Source organism: Zingiber officinale, chromosome 6A (assembly GCF_018446385.1).
Source record: "Zingiber officinale cultivar Zhangliang chromosome 6A, Zo_v1.1, whole genome shotgun sequence".
Taxonomy (NCBI): Eukaryota; Viridiplantae; Streptophyta; class Magnoliopsida; order Zingiberales; family Zingiberaceae; genus Zingiber; species Zingiber officinale.
Window position 1 is genome coordinate 62479766 of NC_055997.1, and position 17891 is coordinate 62497656.

Consider the following 17891-nt stretch of genomic DNA (forward strand, 5'->3'; position numbering starts at 1 on the left):
GGAATTTGGTTCACCCAAGTGGGCTTGATGGGCCTATAGAACCAAATAGACCGAACTAATTTGATGAATCAGGTGGGCAAGACTAACTAGGTGGATTGGTTAGGCGAAGTGAACTTGATGGGTTAGGTGAACCAACTGAACTTGACTGGCAGAGCAGCTCCGGCATACTTGGCGAACCAGACAGGGTAGATCAAGTGGGACCAGAAGAGCAGACCGAGGCGCGCCGAGTAGATTGTGTGGACCATACCGACCAAATGGGGGCGCGGCAATACCCGAGCTACCATCTGTTCTTGCTCAGCTTTACATCGAGCGAGCACCTATCAGGCAATAAAATGTTAGAAAGAATCATTACAAATGAGGAATTGCTTCATGATGAACAAAAGATTCATCAAGAACTGCCACAAGAACCAAGTCCAACTTCATTAAAGATTCAAAAAAAATCTCCAACCTGATTTTTCAATGAAGGAACTTCTCGATGAATGATGCATTGAGAATCCACCAGTCCCATTCTCTCATGAGCCTCCTTTAATCAGTAAACAGAAATCATCAAAACTACTTTAAAAATTGGAGAAGCAACAAACTGCCACAAGTACCTCCACACATCTTCTGAGTGAGAAGTCGAGACCCCATCCATCAACCAAGTCATTCTGCAGCAATGGTGACAACTTTGGATCTGTTCGAAGATGCAGAATCGACACAGTAAGGAACATGAAGTAAACAAGCATACCTGAATCATGTGCCATATGCAATGCCAGGTGCCATCTCAATGAAACTGTATCAGAAGTAAAAAGTGTTGCTGATGAAACTAAGGTGTGATTCGCAAAGAGATGGTATGGAAAGTGTTGCTGAACTTTGGCTCGACGTGCACAGTTTGTCTCGTAGGTTGATTCTGAAAATGCAAGGCTTCCTAGCTAAGTATTCTTTTCTATCGTTTATAAAGGTAGAAACTCATGCTACTTAGGGTCCAATGGTCGAATGGTTAATGGAAGAAAAAAATTTGGACGATGCCATCGACTAGACAGTGTTACAGTGGAACATCATGGAATGGACAGTGATGACTGACATCGTTGCCAATCCAGTTATCGAAACCTTTGGTTGTTAATGCATTCAAATTAAAGAAAACCAGAAGCTAAATAGATAAGCCAACTTGAAACTCACTTATGGACTTCACTTCCTGTTTGCCTTATTGTCATTCGCCATACCAAACTTCTATTACCTGGCATAGCACCAGGTTGGGAGATCTCCAGCCCATGCCTTTTTACCAAATTAACATACCTGCACTATACACAGTTTCTGAGGGTTTGAATGCAGGCATGAACAAGTTAAAAAAACTTACTCTTCTCCATCAAGATGAGTAAGATCCAGATCTTCATCCTAAATGAATATGTACTCGTATGGAGCAACAATGTCGTGATGCAAAAATCGTTTTGCCAACCACCTTTAAGTATCAATTAGGAGGATAAGAATTGTTAACTGCTGGATTATCAAACAAAGAGCAAGTGCTGAGAAATGGAATCAGGATCCACACACCATTTAGTCTGTTTTATGGCACTGACATGAATAGCCTTCTTGGACCATTCAAATTCGTCCCATTCACTTGTGCGACCGTCGTAGTGGAACAACAAGATTGTAAAATTTTCTGAGAACTGTGATAATGAAATCTTAGATACACTAAGAAAAATCTTTTTAACAGTTAAAAATTAGAGAACAGCAGAAATAGAAACGCTCATTAGTTACTATCAAAATCTGATAAAAGTTCCTTGAGAAAAAAAAAATAGATTGAGTGAATTACATGAGTGTAAATGAGTGGAATAAGATGTCTAATTTTCAATCTAACATAACAAGGGGCGTATATTTAAAGGCCCTTTACTAACTTTTTAATTGCAATATCAATATTCATTCTCATGTCATATCCAACAGAAAAAGTTACAAGATGCTTCTGCTTAATCTACAAATCCTGTGTAAAATCATATCGTGCGTGAGAAAAACTTAATAAATATCACAATTTTAATTAGGAGACAAACATATCCACAGATTTTTCTTAAAAAGGGAGTTAGACTAGCCGTGAAGGCTACCCACTATGTTTACGCATGTCTTAAAGGGAATTCTTGCATGAATCTTAAAGCACCATTTATGTTCACAACCTAAGATGCTAGGTAAGTGCAATTATATTGATACGGGTTATGACAAACAGATCTAATAACGTGGTGATCAAAGTTAGGTAAGGTGGGGATCAAAATCAGAATGAGGGAGCACTTCTCATATGACTCTGTCGATCGCCCCATGATAAAACTTTAGGGTCTTAACCGAGTGGTTACAAAGTAGGGCGCTCGAATAAAGCCAACTGGCCATAAAGCCGGTCGTATATAAGGACTCTAACGTCTTACTCTGAAAATCAGGAAATAATATACCTGATTAGTCAAGTAGCCAACTGAATGTAAGGGAGCTTGACCAGGTGAAAATCTGACCAAGCTCTAAGCATTTAAACTTTCTGAAAACCCCTTACCATAAAACTGGATAGAGGTCGATCGAACATAAGACTCTCCATGTATGCCCCGACGAGTAAAGCTCAGACAGGCTTAAAGATATTTGACCTCATAAAAGTCTTAGTATAAGATCGGTCAGATAAAGGCCAATAGAACACAAGGTTATCTGTATACGCCCCGCCAGGTAAAAATTGGGCAAGCTTAAAGACACTTGGCCTCATAAAAGTCTTAGTATAAGATTAACCGGATGAAGGTCAATTGAACATAAGGTTGTCTGTGTACGCCCGGTCAGGTAAAGACCAGGAGGGCTTAAAGACACTTGGCCTTATAAAAGTCATAGTATAAAATCAGTCGAATGAAGGTCGATCGAACACAAGGCTGTCTATAGACGCCCGATCGAATAAAGCCGACTGCCCATAAAGCCGATTGGATATAAGGGCCCTAACGTCTTACTCTGAAAATCAAGAAATAATATACCTGATTACTCAAGTAGCCGGCCGAATGTAAGGGAGCTTGACCAGGTGAAAATCTGACCAAGCTCTAAGCGTTTAAACTTTCTGAAAACCCCTTACCATAAAACTGACTGGATAGAGGCCGATCGAACATAAGGCGCTCCATGTATGCTCGGCCGAGTAAAGCTCGGACAGGCTTAAAGATACTTTACCTCATAGAAGTCTTAGTATAAGATCAGCTCGATGAAGGTCGATAGAACACAAGGCTATCTGTATACTCCCGGTCAGGTAAAAATCGGGCAGACTTAAAGACACTTGGCCTCATAAAAGTCTTAATATAAGATCGTCCGGATGAAGGCCGATCGAACATAAAGTTGTCTGTGTACGCCCGGTCTGGTAAAGACCGGGCAGGCTTGACTGGGCAAAAGACCGAATGAGTTTAAAGACATGTATCCTTAGGAAACTCTATATATTCACTCAGTCGAGCACGAGTCTACCAAGTTTAAGTTAACTAATGTCACATTATCTCTAAAATAAAGCTCTAATATATATAATTTAACATATGACTTCTTGAATGAAGTTTTGACATACTGTGGCCACTATATTAGTCTCTGAACAGATCTTTGTAGTACTCAACATATGACAAAGTAGATTAATACAATAGCAAGCAATGTGGCTGGCCTTATGGACCGACCGAGATACTATGACAGAATACAATGTCAAGTAATATGGCCGACCTTACGAACCGATCAAGATATATTCAGCAAACAAACAATCAACAACATTTTAACAGCCTGACATAATTGTTGGGGAATATTCCTTTGGAAGCTCCTCCGGAGTGAATCTGGTTTCTCATTGGTGATTCATCTATAACGACATCTCCCTCTAATGACTTCAGAAAAGCTTTAGTTATAAACGATAAAAGAGGTGCATCTACGAGTACAAAAAAAATTCCTTGGAAGCTCTTCGAGGAACTACCTAACAAACTCTGACGCATAAAGCCACCTCATGGTCATGGAGATCGTGGGAGGTGGTATAAAAAGGTGGGGTCCTCTCCATTAGCAAGGTATGCAATTTTAGCATTTAAGACCTTCATTCACACATCCACTACTGTTCTTCTTCCATTTGCAAGGATTTGTACTGATTTGAGCATCGGAGGGTCTTGCCAGGGACCCCTTTCCTGGTCTTTGGTCACTAACGCTTCGTTGGATCGTCTAGTAGTGTACAGGATCATTGAGGAGCTTCATCCCAGATCAAAGACTTATGAACATGGTCCATCAAAAGCAAATTGGGCGGAACATGGAAGTCTACATGGATGATATCCTCATCAAATCTCTTCAGGCTACAGATTTGATCAAAGACATAGAAGAAACCTACAGAACCTTGAGGCAATATGGGCTCAAGCTCAACCTTTGCAAATGTTTATTCAGAGCTAGAAATGGAAGATTTTTGGGCTACATAGTCACAGAGCGAGGGATCGAAGCCAATCCTAGTAAAGTACAAGCTCTACAAAACATGGCTCCCCCACGCATCCTGAAAGAGAACCAAGATTGGCTGGCCAAATTACTACGCTATCTCGCTTCATCTCCCAATTGACTGATCGAAGTCTGCCTTTCTTTAAAATACTTCGTCGAGCAATCAAATTCTAGTGGGATGCCGACTGCGAAAAGGTGTTCGAGGAGCTGAAGAATTATTTGTCAGATCTGTCCATCCTAGCTAAGCTAATAGTGGGTGAAACTTGATAGGTTTAATTGTCAACTAATGAACATGTTATTAGTTCAGTGTAGGTGAGATAGGAGGGAAAAGAGCAACAACCTGTATATTTTTTGAATCATTTATTAAAGGGAGTAGAGTCCCGCTACATCGTACTCGAGAAATTGGTGTATAGATTGGTCTTGGCTGCTCAAGGTTGCGTCCTTATTTTTTGTCGCATTCAATCATCATACTGTTAGGCACTTTAGGCCGAGTGCCTGTTAACCCTAAGGCGTCTAGAAGATTGATCAAATGGACAACTGGGCTTAGTAAGTATGATATACAATACCTGTTAGAGTGTATACTAAAATCGTAGCTTTTTTAAACATTTATTTTGAAATAAAGAATCACATTGGTCAAATGTCTACATTTGTATGCTAAGTGTAGTTGTTCAATTAATTTATATTGTAGATAACATGATGTGTGGTGTCACACCCAGAAGATCATGTTATTAATTTCTTATAAATTATAAATAGTATCTCACGACTAAGATGGAAAGGAACAAATCATTGGAATAGTCGTAGTGTAATTTTGTATTAGTTTATCTTAACTATAAAATTACACTAGTACACTCTAAGTGTATTGAGCATGACCATTTAAGGTAAGTTTTTTTTATACTGACTGAAAGAACAAGACTTTTATTATTATGGAAGTATGTGCTCTTAATTCTGATATAATAACAAACACATATATCTAGTATTTATTTCTTTGACTTATCAATGGGTGAGATTTAGTTCGATAAATTGAGAGGCCCGATAAGTTAGGAAATGGTATTGTTTATATGGTGTGTTGTTGATTATAAAATGAAACTGTGTCCTAGTAATCTAGGTTGATGATGTCCCCAAGATGAGCTCATAAGGATTGTCATGTAAACCCTACAGGTGGACTTAGTCCGACATGACAATAAAAGTGAGTGGTACTACTATTGGAGCTAGATATTAATTAAGTGAGCTGTCAGTAACTCATTTAATTAGTGGACATTCTATATCTTAAACACAGGGAGATTAACACACTCATGATAAGAAGAAGCTCAAATATTAATATGGGATTGATGCGGTAGTTCAATAATAACTCTTTAGTGGAATGAGATATTATTAATGAACTCGAGTTGGGTGTTCAGGATGAACACGGGAAGCTCAAGTTCATTGGGAGACCAAAACCAATTCCTCCTCTCGATCCCTGTCGTAACCTCTTATTTATAAAGTCATATACCCACTCATACCCACCTTCTTACCCACCTTAAGGTGGTCATCCAAGCTTAGCTTGAAGCCCAAGCTAGGGCCGACCAAACCAAGGTTGGATGGGTCAAGTAGGTGGTCGGCCCTAGCTTGAACCCAAGCTTAGGTGGCCGGCCAAAATTAAATAAAAGGAGTTTATTTAAAATCTTTCCTAATGTGGAAGTCATAGTTTTAAAAGAGAGTTTAAAATTTAAATCTTTCCTTTTATAGCTTTCTACAAAAGATTAAGAGAAATGTTTGATATCTTTCCTTATTTGTAGTTAAAAGGAAGATTTTAATTTTTGATAAAACTTTCCCTTTTTGTAACCATTCTCATGATTTTAAAAGAGAGTTTTAAAATTATAAATCTTTCCTTTTATAGTTTTCTACAAAAGATTAAGAGAAAGATTTGATATCTTTCCTTATTTATAGTTAAAAGGAAGATTTTAATTTTAGATAAAACTTTTCTTTTTGTAAATCATCCACATGTTTTAATAGAGAGATTTTAATTTATAAAAGTTTCCTTTTATGACCAACCATGAAGGGAATTTTTAAAGAGAAATTTTTATTTTAAAAAATTTCCGGAAACAAATTAGGAAGTTTTAATTTTGTTTTTAAAATTTTCCTTGTTTGGAAGACATGATGTGGCCGACCATTGAAAGGTTTAAAAGGATTTTTTTTAATTAATTAAATTTTCCTTTCATTGGCAAGGAAAATAAGGAAGTTTTTATTAAAACTTTCCTTATTTGCCAAGACCAAGGAATATAAAAGAGAGGGTAGAGGTGTCTCACCTCATAACATATCTTCTATTATTCCTCTCTTCCTTGGTGGTGGTCGGCCCTCTCTTCTTCCTCTTCCCCTATTCTTCTTCTTAAGTGGTCGGCGACATCATCTTCTTGGAGAGATCTTGGTGGTCGGATTTTTCTTAGAGAAGAAGAAGGGATAGGAGACATTGTTTCCTAGCATCCCTTGGAGCTTGGTTGGTGGCCGAAGACCTTCATCTCTAGGAGATTCCTAGTGGCCAAAACTTGCAAGGAGAAGAAGGAGGCTTGGGTGGATTCTCGTCTCGGTAATCGTCGCCCACACGATGCCCGAGATAAGAAGAGAAATAGGGCAGAAGATCATGAGGTCTATAAGCTATAAAAGGTATAACTAGTTATTAGTTTCCGCATCATAACTAGTTCACCCTTTTATTTAGATCTTGAAATACCAAACACAAGAGGCTAATGAATCTAGGTAATCGAATTTATGTTTTCAATTTTGTGTTTCTTTTGTTTTTCGAACTTGTGATTCAATTGTTCTTTTTGGTTAAACCTTGGGTTACTATAAGGAAATTAAATATTGAATTTCGTTGAAAGGCTTTGTCTAGGAAGTGGTGGATGCTCCCATACCCAAGAAGGCCTAGTGCCTCGCCATGTTTAACCTGGAAGCCGATCTCTGAAATTAATATTTAATTAAATTTGTAACATAGGTGGATTTGGATTAATAATGTTAAGCATCGTTTGCGATCCAAGTCTAAACCTCTAAGAACAGATAAGTTGAATTTGGAATCAATAATGTAAAGTTCTGTTTACGATTCCAAATTTAATTTTTAAAGAACACAATAGGTTGTTAGGAATGGTTCAGAACTTATACAAAATTTTTGTACAGGGGAACCAGTACGATATTCCGAGTAGCAACCAACAATACCAACCTCATATAACCATCAAAGTTCAAGCCTTAGCTGACTTCATAATAGAAGTACGAGGTCCTGAGAAAATGTAAAAGATATATGTAGATGAATCCTCTACTCGGCAGGGTAGTGGAATAGATATTCTTGTTATATTGCCCAGAGAGGATCGAATGCAATTATTTGTTCGATTAAATTACTGAGCAACCAATAATGAAGCAAAATATAAGGCTTTGATACTGTAGGTTGCGTGGCACGTTGGAGCCGCCCAGGTTTTAATCTACTCAAATTCTCAGTTGACGACTCAACAATTATCTGGCAACTTTGAGATTAACAATGAGCGGCTTAAGTTATATGCAGAAGCCTTTGACAAATTAAAAGCTAAATTCTAGGAAGTGAGCATACAGAAGATTTCCCTATTAGATAATCAAATAGCAGATGAGTTCGCCAAATTCGCTTATGCTATAATTCCCTAGAATTTGGAAAAGCCTATGGAGGAACCATTATTAGTAGCTTGCATTGAGCGACAGGCTGACCTGGAGCTATAAAGTAACTGGAGAATATCAATCATCTTATTCTTACAACAGGGTACTCTACCCACTGACAAGGAGCAAGTACGGGTACTCAAGAAAAGAGCTAGTCAGTTTACAATTAATGAAAGGATAAAAGATAAACCTTTAAGAAAATATAATAATTTAATTAATTCAAATTTAAAAATTAATAAAAACTTAAACATTAACAATAATCTATTAAAGAAAGATAATTCAATTAACTTAATAAAATTAAAATTGAAAGAAAATTTAAATATTAAATATACTCGTTTAAAGAAAGATAATTTGACCAATTTAATTAATTCAAAATTAAAAATTTAAATTTAAATTTAAATTACAAATTAAATATTAAATCTTAACTGAAACTAACTTCAATCATACAAAAATCTTAAAAGGAAAGCCAATAATTCAGGGGGAGTCTCCAGAATAGTTAGCACTTCCAAAACTAACCTACCAGACAGGGTAATCCAAACAAACCTACTCAACAAGGTAATTAGGACTAATTAAAAAGGGACCGAGTTTAACTTGACCCACGGTACTGGTAAAGTTTTGGATGATAGTACGTTAGGGAAGCGTAGTCTATTCATGTCTAGGAAGATATGGTTTCGACCTGGTGCATTTGGCTAAGTGGAACTAGCCGAAGCTACCCCTTACGGATTCTAACTAGTTAGACCAAGGTTTTGTACTAAGTTTCGTGGATAGGACTATTTGGAAAACCTCGAAGACATGATTACTCTAATGATACCCACGTCATTCACCATAGCTCAGAAGTTTATCCGAAAATGTCTATTTGTTGAGCCCAAAGATAAACCTGAATCTAACACAAAGTTAAATCAAAACCAATAATTGAATCTAATTAATCTCACAAAATCATAGAAATCCCTGATTGATAATTTAAATCGGGTGAGATGATTAAAGGATCAAATTTAAAAACAAAGTTAAATCAAATTAAATTAAATTAAATTTTGAATTAAAATTAAATTTAAAATTTTAAGTTTTTTAATTAAAATTATATCGTTTTTATTAACATTAAAAATTAATTTTAAACTTAAAAAGTATGTTAAAAATTAACTTTAAAAAATTCATTTTTAACTCAAAAAAAATTTAACTTTAAAAATTCATTTTAAACTTAAAAATTATTTTAAAAATTATTTTAAAAATCGGTTTAAAAATCCTTTTAAAAATTATTTAAAAAAATTTTAAAAATCATTTTAAAAATTTTAAAAATCATTTTAAAAATTATTTTAAAAATTATTTTAAAAAAATCCATTTAAAAATTATTTTTTAAACTTTTAAAATTATTTACAAAATCTTTTAAAAATACTTATAAAAATTATTTTAAAAATCTTTTAAAAGTCATTTTAAAAATCCTTTTAAAATCAATTAAAAATCATTTTAAAAATTGTTTTAAAAAACTTTTAAAAATCATTTAAAAAATCCTTTTAAAAATTACTTTAAAAATCATTTTAAAAATCCTATTAAAAATTCCTTTAAAAATAATTTTAAAATCATTTTAAAAATCATTTTACAAATTATTTTTAAAATCATTTAAAAATCATTTTAAAAATCCTTTTAAAAATAATTTAAAATACTTTTGAAAATTCTTTTAAAAATCTTTTAAAAATCAATTTAAAAATCTTTTAAAAATTATTTTAAAAAATCATTTTAAACTTAAAAATTCTTTTAAAAATTATTTAAAAATAATTTTAAAGACTTTTAAAAATTATTTTAAAACTCTTTTAAAAATTATTTTAAAAATTATTTTTAAAAAAAATATTTTGAAAATTAATTTTAAAAAACTCTTTTAAAAATCATTTTAAAAACTTTTAAAAATTATTATTTTAAAAATTATTTTGAAAATCATTTTAAAATCTCTTTTTAAAAGTATTTAAAAATTCTTTTAAAAATTTTCTAAAAACTCTTTTAAAATTATTTTAAAAATTCTTTAAATTATTTAAAAACTCTTTTGAAAAGTATTTTAAACTCTTTTAAAAATCATTTCTCAAACTCTTTTAAAAATTATTTTAAAAACTCTCTTAAAAATTATTTTAAAAAAAAACTTTAAATCATTTTGAAAAATTCTTTTAAATATTATTTTTCACTTTAATAAAATTTTGTTAAATTAAAAAAAATATTTTTTTAGATTATTTTATCTTTAAAAAGTATTATTTAGACTTTAAACTTTTTTTTAACTTTAAACATTATTTTACTTAGTTACAATCGGGAAGGTTATTAATCTAAGGTAAATAATAACTCACTAAGATTCTCCTTCATTGTAGGCAGAGCAACCTCTTACACAGATTAAAGAATGAATAAAAACATAAAGGAATTTTGAATACAGTGTGTGCTATACTGATCTATGAGGACCAGGGCACTATTTATAACCCACTGGTTGAAAATTGCCATTTGCTAACGTGGCAGCTCCCGGTCGCTGGACCCAGTGCTGGTGCCTAGATGTGGTCACCTCAATACACTCTACAATGGCTCTTTGTCAATGACTTATTAGTGGTTGGGTGCCTGGACCTAGTCCGGGCACCTGGAGTCTTACTGATGTAGACTCCGAAGTTGATCCTCACTGTAACGGCTTGAACAGGTGTCTGACTTGGCCCGAACTGATCCGAATGCCTAGACCTGGTCTGAGTACCTAGACTCCAGGCGTCTGGACCTGGTCCAAGTACCTAGACAAAGTCAACTCTGTGTTGACTTGTTTGACTGCTTCTTCAGTCACTTAGGAGATTCTCCAGCCATCCAAAGTTGAGTTCACCCGAACCTAACTTCAGCCTTCTCCCCGAGTAGTGTTCCTCCTAGACTTCTGGTCCCTCGGAAACACTGCACGCTTCCTTTTCATCCACTGGTGTACTCTTCCACAGCACCTCATCCCTAGGATGCATCGATCTCGTCGACTTAATTCTCATGTTATTTTTCTTGCTAGCTGCATCTTCTGCCCGACTTCTTGTATTCCTAAATTTCTGCACACTTACACATAAGTCTTCAAAACAGTATGACCTAACTTAACTCGATTAACCATATCAAAACTAATCTAGAATACTTACAATCTCCTCCTTTTTGACATAATCAACCCAAGTTAAGTTACGGTAAACAAATAATAAAACATTTTAAATTTGCAATAAAGATAAGTAAATACAAGTATAGAACATAAAATCTTATACTAAGTGTATCTCCTCCTTAGCTTATTCCCTCTCCCCCCTTTGATCACATCAAATAAATATTAGGAAATATATGAAATAATAATAATAATAATATTGGGAAATATTCTTAGGGTTTTAAATAGATTTTCAAGAATATGTCATACACATGAAATGAATTTAACAACTTAGTATAGATTTTGGTATCCAAAATAAGTTCTTATTTACTGGATTTATCAAATATTTTCTAAAAATATTATTTCTAGCTATTTTCATAATTTGACCCTATGATTTTTCAAATACCAATTAAGTCCATTATTATAATTTCTAAAATCTGTACTACGAATAATGTTTGGAATTAAGCATGCAGAATTTTTGAATAATTCTAATTTACCTCTTAACTATGTATTTTCAATTTTAAGTTTATTAAGATCTTCTAATAAACATGCATTTTTCTTCATTCCATTTATATATTTCGTTCTATTTTTCCATAAGGATCTACTTAGCATTTGCACAACTTCATATAATTGCTCAAATGAGAGGTTACATACCTCACTTACCGTGTCAGACTCGTAGTTGGATGCTCCTTCTTTATTGGTTCTCTCGATGCTCATGTCAGCTGAACTTTTGTTGTCTTCATTTTGGTAAGTCGTCATTCATGCTAGTTTGGCGTATTGCTCTATCTCAGATTCAGATGATGACGTTTCATCCCAAGTCGCCTTGAGGTTCTTATGCTTTGACAGGTTTGCCCCTTTGATCTTCTCTTTCTCCCTTTTCTTCAGCTTCGAGTAGTTGGCATTTACATGTCCTTTTTGATTGCAATTGTAGCACCTTATTTTCTTTTTTCCTTAAAGAAGCTTCTTGGCCTACAAATTGTTAAACTTGTTAGTGTCACGCCCCGGAGGAGTCCCTGTCCGAAGAAATTTCGGCAGCATCTCCCCTGTACGACGGACAATCTGAAACTTTCTACACTACCATATACCTCAGCCACATGCGGCTGGAATAATAACAATAATAAAAATACATCACACAGCCATCCACGCAGTTAAATAGATAACAAACTAGAATAAAAATACGATGACTCGAAATCAACCCTACTCCACTACACCCATAAAGCACAAATCCGACGATCAAATCAACTTACCTCTTCTGCCGTCTAGGCAGGCATGTAGTAAAACAAATCCAAACCATACGAAAATTCATCAATCATAAGAATCCATACAATATCCAAGTATCAAACAAACCAAGTCTAAACATAGTCAAATAAGAAGAAAAACTAAAAACAAAAAGTCAACAAGTCCTCGTGGTCTACCAGCAACTGGAACTCTCTCCTGACAACATCAACCTGAAAAATAACAACAATGGAGGCGGGGTGAGTCCAACACTCAGCAGGTACAACTGATATGCAAAGTAGGGAAATAACATCTAGCACTAATCATGCGTACAGTATCCTGATATAAAAGGATGTAATGCAACTGAAGTAAACAAGAGAAAAACTGTACTAATCAGGACCTGGGTATAAGGACAAACAGTCTGAGTGGCATAGAAATCCTGTATGCATGTCAAACATAGGCATCCAAACAATATACAGCATATAAATGCAACAAGCACAAACACAAGCAATAAATGCATCATGCATATGATGCCAATGATGCGTCCTAGTAACCCCTGACGTCAGTCGATCATCTCACACACAATAGTGAGGCTGAGTGGGTAGGGCTGTGACAACCGTGCACTCTGTCGTCACTACTCTTGATGAGTGACCGAGTGGACGGGATGCTGTCGGAGTACACCTATCGTCCTACCCCAAATCATAAATGGGGGAGCGAAATGCTCTCAACTTCCGATACACGATGACGGGGAGGAATCCCTGCCGGCTAACACGTTGCATAACGCTACCCATGAGCGGACCAACGGAGCCAAACAAAGTCCCTGCTGCAACACACACTGCCTGAATCGACCACTAACCCATGAGTGGTGGTGTGTGCAGATCCATGTAACTGGCGATGTGCTCAACAATAATGGAGCTGACTATCGCACAGCATGCAATCATGCAAATGGTGCATGACACTAACCACAAAATATCCTGAGCTAATCCATATATAAATAAAAGTGTATCATAGGTCAACGAATCAAATCAAATGTACACTAAAGTTATAAAACCTAGGTCCTGAACATGGTGAAGCATGGTATATCACTACCCCTATAAGCATGTATCAACATGTAAAGAATACATGAGATGCAAAACAAGCAATCAACCAATCATGTAACAGGTATCGGGTAGTGATTAACTGAAACAAATAAGAGAACATAATTATTGCTACTTGTTAAATTCACTACTATGCATATCAAAGATATAAAGTCAAAAGTACCCGCCTCCAATAGAAAGGATCGTATCAGGTTCCAAATCCGACGTCGAGATACACGTCTCGCGTCAAAGTCCTGTGTCACCAATACATATACATTTTATTCAGCTAATTCCTATAAATAGCTAAATAAAAATCTCTTACACTAATTTAGGGGCAAACCCTAATTAACACAATAGCATAAACCTAATCCACAATCCACCAATGGATCAAGAATCCAAACTTAATTCCATTTACACATGATTACACATCTACATAATCAATCACCTAGTCCTTACCTTAATTCAGCCGCTTCTAGAACTCAAGGGTTGTTGTTGGACAGAGTGCTACTGGACGAAGAGTTGCTGCACAATTAGCGGCTGCTCGTTGCCGGACACGAGGTGAGCAGCTGCTGGAAGCAAGAATACCTGCTGGACTCAGGGCTGCGGGAATAGGCAATTGCTCACTGCTGTTTTGTTCGGATCCTGTCAGCAAAAGGAAATCTAGGGCACGGTAGCACCAGGGAATCGGCGGCGGTCAACAAGACAGCGCACATTGGCGGTCGGGTAGGGCTGAGGAGAGGAGGAAGGCGTCTGTGTCAGTGATTAGGGCACAAGGGGTCGGCTTGATCGGCACTGCTTGTGCGGTGTCGACGGTGGTGGCGACTCGAGAAGGAGGAAGAGGAAAGAAGGCCGGCACTGCTCGGCGTCGGCGGAGGAGAGGATCGGGATGGGGCTCGGTTGGCAGTGGCTCCGAGCAGAGCTCGGATCCGGATCGGAGTGGTGGCAGAGGAGAAGAAGAGGAAAGCGGAGTCGAATTTTGGGAGAAGAAGTAGGAGGAGAGGAGGAAACCACCGAGTGGCAGTTAGGGTACGGGAAGACTTCGGCGGGGAAAAAGACTCGGCGCCGTGGAAGAAAATAAGAGAAAGAAGAAAAAGAAAAAAGAAAAGGAAAAGAAAAAAAATAAAACTTTTCCTTCACTTAAATGGGTAGCCTAAACAGGCCTTCCCGGGGCCTTGTTTTTATTCCCGTAAACTCGTTCATACGAGCTCCGAAAAATTTCTGAAAAATTTTCAAAAATTCTGGAAAATTCCCTTATCTTTATTCGCCATTTTTTCGGTATTTTACATTCTCCCCCACTAATAAAAATTTGGTCCCCAAATTTCGTTATCTACCATCAGCAAATACTAACAATAGGTAACAATTATAAATGCGTTGAACGGTAAATTAAATCACATACCTCAAGTGAAAATATGGGGATATCGAGCTCGGATCGTATCCTCGAGCTCCCAAGTAGCCTCCTCGTTCGAATGATGATGTCATCCGACTTTAACCAGCCGGATAGTCTTGTTCCGCAACTGACGCTCTTTCCGGTCGAGAATCCGTACCGGAACCTCCTCATAAGTAATGTTAGGCTGAACTAGAACTAGGATATCTACCAGCACACATGTCGGGTCAGGTACATATCTCCTTTGCATAGATACATGGAATACATCGTGGACGCCTGACAGGGACGGTGGTAGTGCCAGTCGGTAAGCTACCGCTCCGATCCTCTCCAAGATCTCGAAAGGACCAATGTACCGCGGAGCTAGCTTACCTCTGAGGCCAAATCTCTTCACCCCTTTCGTGGGTGAAACTCGCAGAAATACATGGTCGCCAACAGAGAACTCTAGTGGTCTGCGTCTCCGATCAGCATAACTCTTCTGACGGTCCTGCGCCTCTGACATCCTCCGTCTGATAGTACGGACTAACCCTGCATCCTGTTGAGCTCTCTGAGGTCCCAATATCTGGGTCTCTCCAACCTCATCCCACAGGACAGGTGTCCGACAAGGCCTACCATACAACGCCTCAAACGGTGCCATCTGGATAGCCGAATGAAAGATATTGTTGTAGGCAAACTCTACCAACGGCAGATGGTCCTCCCAACTGCCTCCGAAATCCATAACACATGACCTCAGCAGATCCTCTAAAGTCTGAATGGTCCGCTCTAACGGTCTATCTGTCTGCGGATGGAAAGTTGTATTGAAACAGAGCTGCGTGCCCAAGGCCTGCTGCAGACTCTGTCAAAAACGAGACGTGACTAGGATTTCTATCTGAAATAATAGTCAAAGGGACACCATGCAATATGATGATCTCCCGACAATACAGATCTGCCAATCGATCCAGGAAATTAGTCTTCCAGATAGCTAAGAAATGTGCGGATTTGGTTAATTGACCAACGATTACCCAAATCACATCATAGCCTCGTCATGTCCTCGGTAAACCCACCACAAAGTCCATAGTAATGTGTTCTCATTTCCACTCAGGAATAGAAATCTGCTGAAGTAAGCCGGCAGGTGCTCGGCCTTCACTTGCTGACAGACAAGACATCTAGCTACAAAATCCGCGATGTCTTCCTTCAGGTCGTTCCACCAATAAAAACACCTCAAATCTTGCTACACACGGGTACCGCCTGGGTGGATAGCAAATCATGAACGATGAGCCTCCGTAAGTAACTCCTATAAGACCGGTTGAGACTGAAGTACGCATAATCTGCCTCGGAAGTGTATAATACCCTCCTCGTCTCGTGTGAACTCGGTCTGCTGCCCGGAAGCTATCTGGCTGCAAATAAACTGCAAATACTGATTAGCAACCTAGGGCTCTCGGATCCTCGTCCTGATCGACGACTGGGCAACCATGGTAACCAGAGTACCCTGCTCTGTCTGTCCTTACCCCTCAAGACCCAAATAGGAGAAACCTTAAATCAAGTCTGTGACCACAACTCGGTGGCAAGCTAAAGTCCCTCCGGACTTCCTGCTAAGCGCATCGCAACCACATTAGCTCTCCCCGAGTGATAGCTAATGGTACAATCATAATCCTTCAGGAACTCCATCCATCTCCTCTGTCGGAGATTAAGTTCCTTCTAAGTAAACAGATATTTGAGACTCTTATGGTCAGTGAGAATATCAAATGTAACACCATATAAATAATGTCGCCAAATCTTCATGGCAAAAATTATGGCGACTAGCTCCAGATCATGTACAGGGTAGTTCTTCTCATGCTCCTTTAACCAACGAGAAGCATAGGAGGCTACCATATCGTGCTGCATCAGAACAACGCTCAAATCCTGAATAGATGAGTCGGTGTAGAGGACATATCCATCCTCTCCAGAAGGTAAAACCAAAAATCGGAGCGGACGCTAGTCTCCGCTTCAGCTCCTGGAAGCTGGTCCTGCAATCCTCAGTCTAAGTGAACTTCACGCCTTTCTTGGTCAGGCGTGTAAGTAGCATAGTAATCCATGAGAAACCCTTAATGTATCTCCGGAAATATCGAGCCAAACAAAGGAAGTTGCGAGCCTCTTCTATAGACTCCGTCTACTCCCAACGGTAACAACCTCGATCTCCTGTGGAACCACGATATACTCCTACTGGTGACCGTGGGTCTCAAACATCTCACAGAAGACAATCAAAATACGCACTACTGAACTTCACATATAGACGTTTCCGTCGAAACATCTCTAGAACTATGCGAAGATGGTGTACGTGACTCACCGCGGATCCGAAATAGATCATAACATCGTCAATAAAGACAATGGAAACCAATCCAAACATCCTCAAAATACCAGAATCATCGAGCCCCTGAAAACATCTAAGGGTCTGCAAGCCCTAATGGTAAAACTAAAATACATAATGTTCGTACCATAGACATTCCTAACCATAAGATCTCCGAAAATAAGTCGGAAATCTGATCACCAACAACATAAATCACCAAAGAATAAATGCTCCAGTGTGAGAGCAACGCTCCATCACAAGAAATACCACATATGTGGGAGCAACGCTCTATCACAAACAATCCAAAATATGTAAGAGCAACGCTTTACCACAAACCAACAATAATATGTGGGAGCTCCGCTCCACCATAAACGATCCATAAGTGTCCAAGGCACCTAACTATCCAACTAGAGGCTGCACGAGATCACTCAACCACATATCACTGTGGGCAGCCAAAGGTACAACAATCCAGCAATCAAATCAAACTCATCGTCAAATCTATCAACATCGTAGTGAGTCGACCACTGATAAGAAAATGGGTTGACAGGGTAATCCAACAAATGACATAATGCAGACACTCCACATCCTGCATTCAACATAGGTAGAATCATCATGCGGCTACCAACAATACACCTGGCACACGTGCTCACACATCATATATATGATCCACATATTCCTCCAATTTGTACACACCATACATACTCACAACATAGGTATAATTCATCGTGATACTTCCAACAATGC

The 17891-nt window shown here is 37.6% G+C and overlaps 1 pseudogene; it reads right to left on the reverse strand.

Moving 5' to 3' along the window:
* Positions 1-1024: 1024 nt before the first annotated feature.
* On the reverse strand, positions 1025-11929 carry LOC121994849 (annotated as a pseudogene).
* Positions 11930-17891: the final 5962 nt, after the last annotated feature.